The sequence below is a fragment of the Buceros rhinoceros genome, unplaced genomic scaffold, assembly GCF_000710305.1.
Source record: "Buceros rhinoceros silvestris isolate BGI_N320 unplaced genomic scaffold, ASM71030v1 scaffold22574, whole genome shotgun sequence".
Taxonomy (NCBI): Eukaryota; Metazoa; Chordata; class Aves; order Bucerotiformes; family Bucerotidae; genus Buceros; species Buceros rhinoceros.
The window spans coordinates 95,551-99,696 of NW_010406929.1; the positions used below are offsets into that span (position 1 = coordinate 95,551).

The window sequence follows — 4,146 nt, forward strand, 5'->3', positions numbered from 1 at the left end:
GGGAAAGAGGATACAAAAGAGGGGGAAAAGGTTACCAAGAGCACCTGAACAGGCTGCATAATCACTTTCCTTTCCTGCATCTGCTGTGATCTCTGCATGTCTTTTCCTCTCTGTCCTCTTTTTTTCTAACAATTTTATGAGAATTCTGGCTGCTTAGGGAAGGGAGGGGGAAGAAAGAAACCCCTGAAATTGTGCTGCCTTCGTATTCTCTGAAATAGCGTATACTTTGTCTAGAACGGCAACTCAGTTTCACATTTATCACAGTTATTTTCTTGCCTAACAGTAATGTAAGATGGCAAAGCATGTCCCCAGTTGAGCTGCTGAAGTACAGAGGGAACAAAATCCTCGGTTGTGAGCTATGGGCCAATTAGCATTGCAAGATGAAAAGATGGGATGAAATCAGCTCTGAAAAAACACTAGTTCTATGAACAGTGAAATTAGGAGACCTGGTTTGAATGGGCGTATGTCTAGCATAAACTGCTTTGCTTTTCATTTGACATAAAATGTACATAGTAAAACTCTACTGTCTTAGCATTTGCTATAAAGAGAATTTATTTCTCCAATTCTGTTAATAAAAAGCTAAGAAAAAGAAGAAGCCCACTCACATCTCAGCTTCCCCTTTTCCCAACCCTGTGGTAATTTGCATAAGACCTTGAAATATTCATATACCTTTCTTGTCTTCCCTTTCTCTGCCAGGAAGACTTTTCTGGTCTTTGGTCAAGTGTTCTGTTTCCATTTGTGTGAGACCCTGCTTTGATGGAAATCACTGCTGAAACAGCCCTGCCAGTGTACTTGACAAACACTTCTATAGGTGTAAATATTTTTTGTTTGATATTCCCATACAATAACCTCTAGCAAAGTCCTTTATTTCCTGGACACAAATTAATGATAAAAAAATTATGAAGTTGGGTTTTTTCCTAGGAAGACTTCTGAACCATAAAGAATACAATAGCTTTAGATCTAAATTTAGATGAAATATGGTTGTATTCTACATAATACAGTATACGTCAAATATATAAACATTTCTGAAAGAATTTAAGCGTACCTTGCATGATCAGATAGCAAAGAATTTAGTATAATTTGATATCCTGCTTTCTGAGTGCCCTTTATAAAGATTTCCTGGTAATGCATCTTAGTTCTTAACTGCAACAGAGTTAAATGAGGCACTGGTTTTCTATTAAAGAAAAAATACACAGTTACATAGTGTCAGTTGTGACACCGTGTAACAATACAACAACCATACAGCTATTTAAGGAAATTATCTGGATACACAGGTAGCATAAAATATAGTAATTTCTAAATATTACAATATTCTAAAATATCACAATATTCTAAAATACTGTAATTTCTAAAATTATAAATATACATCAGCTTATATCATATGAATGATCATATATATAAACACAAATCTAAGCACCTGATCTTTCTACAGGAGAGAGGTTTTTCTTAGCACTGAGTATCTATAGGCAAAGTAGTAAATTAGATCTCTCGTGTCACAGAAGAGATACCTCAATGGGACACACAAAATGTCACTTCTATTATGAATTGTTTCTCCTACATATTTAGTTAGTTCAAACTCTCTGATCTGCTTACACGTGGAAAAAATGCGTGCTTGCTTAATGCTATTTAACTATGCCTGATAAACTGTGTTCTTTCACGGCACGCTAGTGTTCCCATTTGTAAGGAACATATACAACGTGCAGTATGATTCCTTAGCTGTAAAGTGCTGCCATTTGCTCACAGTTCTCTCTTTAGTAAATGATTATGTTGGGAGTGGCGTAACCAGAAAAACAAATTAATAGAAAAAGAATTTGTTAATTTGGACTTTATTCTAGGAAAAAACTCCCTTATGAATGACAAAGCTAATAAAGAATACTAAAGCAAATGCCACATCTTTATATATTGGCCATTTACAAAGTAATTCATAGAATCACAGAATCAACTGGTTGGAAGAGACCTTTAAGATCATCGAGTCCAACCATTCACCTTCCACTGCCAGGGTCCCTAAACCGTGTCCCTCAGCACCACATCTACATGGCTTTGAAACACTTCCAGGGATGGGGACTCCACCACCTCCCTGGGCAGCCTGTTCCAATGCTTCACAACCCTCTCCCCCCCCCCTCCCGGGGCAGCCTGTTCCAATGCTTCACAACCCTCTCTGTAAAGACGTTTTTCCTGATATCTAACCTAGATCTCCCATGGTGCAACTTAAGGCCATTTCCTCTCATCCTGTCACTTGTCACATGGGAGAAGAGACCAACCCCCACCACAGGTCATAATTTCAAAATAAATACTATACAGTTCATTTCTTACTATTAATAAATAGTTCAGTAAAAGAACAACCACCTAATATATTAACCTGGTTGCGAGATGCAAGGAAATGCAGAGTTGACTGTAGGATGTTTAGCATTAGCTGCCTTTGGATATGTATGAATTAATATATTTCCCTAAGAGTCACTTCGGTATAACAGCACCACAAACATCCGAAAAATCAAAGCAATATTGTATTAACCAACATAACCTTGATTCAACTCCACGACTATAAGGTGAGTGAAGATTGTTTAGATCAAATTGTTTCTTGCTCACCAAGTTTTCAACAAGGAATAAATGCTTTCCAGTATCTCTTATTAAAATGTACATCAAGACTAATCCGTGCACTTTGAACAATCTGAGCATTCTGTTCAGTGGGAATGGAGAGTTCCACAGTTCTGTGCTTTGCTGCACTGCAGTCCTGACACTGCTTGAATGTGAGGCTGCAAAGAAATAACCTTTGTGCTTCTGGGGAAGTCTTCATTTAGTAATTATGATCTATAGTTTTCATGCGAGGAATTCCATTTTTGGAAGAAAAACACATTATAAGGAAGCTGTTTGGTGCTTAGGCACTCCTTTAAATGTCTTCCTTCCAATCACAGACAAATGCAAACACTGAGGCGGGTAGGTGTGGCGGTGTGCTTTGTCTTACTAGGACAATTATTATAGCATTAGAAGGAGCTGAATTGGGCAGGAAGTAGCCATAGAAACATAAATGGTCTGAATTTTTTTTATACTAATGGAGTATGTGAACACTAATGTGTTTAGTCTTCTACACTGTTTACTCTTGTGTGGTTTATAATTAAAGATATCATATTCTCCTGTCAGACATCTTGTAATTTTCTCTCCTCCACCAAACTGTTTCCATTAATTTTAATCTCAATAGATTTTAGTGTTGCACTTTCAATAGCCCATTATTGGATCATTATCAATATTCCCAGCTACACAGCTTCGTAAAACAAAAACAAAAAGGATTTCCTGTACACAATATCACATTTAATTACAGTATCTCATTACCAGGAATTTTGATCATAGTAGTTTTTAGGATATGTTGATTTAAAGGGCAAAAACAGTAGATGTAACTGAAAGGTGCCATATGCTTTGCTAAGTCAAAGGATGAGTGGCTGTACAGCTATGCTAAACGTGGGAATGACCGTTATAAGAAAAATCAAAATAGCAAGAATTTAAAAAAAGGTAAGACCTACTCTAAAATACTGGAATAACGTTGGAATTTCACACAGAATGTACTGTCACCTTAGGGGAAATGCTACACAATTGTGGGCAATATCTATGGTGGATGGATTACATTTTGCCTAGGATTCTTGGAGGTTACAAACTTACTGGTTTTGTCCAAGTCTCTATAGAGGTACTCTGCCAATACAGCTGAAGTTTGACGTTCCTAAGTTACTATAAATACAAAACAAACCTTACTTGATTGTTGAAGGTTTTTATTATTATTATTATTATTATTATTAAACACCGCCAAGTTAAAAATAGAGCCACACGCTTAGCAGGATGGGCACAGATCACAGAATTTCTCACCGTTCTCAGTTATTTTACATTCTGCACAGTCTGGAACATTTGCATTCCCAGCATATCCCACTGTTTAGAGCTGGATTAGTCAAAACACATTTAAAAACATTCATCTGCAAGTCTTCCTCCAACTTTAATTTAGAAACATTCAAAACTGATTATAGAAAGGTTCTAACATAACTAGATAAGGTAAAAAGATCAGAAGTAAGGTGCAAAGTTCAGAAGTATGGAGTGGCTTTTTTATTAATACTGTGGTTTTTGGGTTTTGGAGATGGATATCTAAAGGAGGCTCAAATGCGACTG

At 36.6% G+C, this 4,146-nt stretch overlaps 1 protein-coding gene across 1 annotated transcript in view; it reads right to left on the minus strand.

Annotated features, from left to right (window-relative positions):
• LOC104491833 (UPF0317 protein C14orf159 homolog, mitochondrial-like) overlaps nt 1-4,146 on the minus strand; it is a gene marked incomplete at its 5' end in the record, with an annotated part of 14,499 nt that overhangs the window by 893 nt on the left and 9,460 nt on the right. The gene's annotated exons all lie outside the window — the stretch shown is intronic.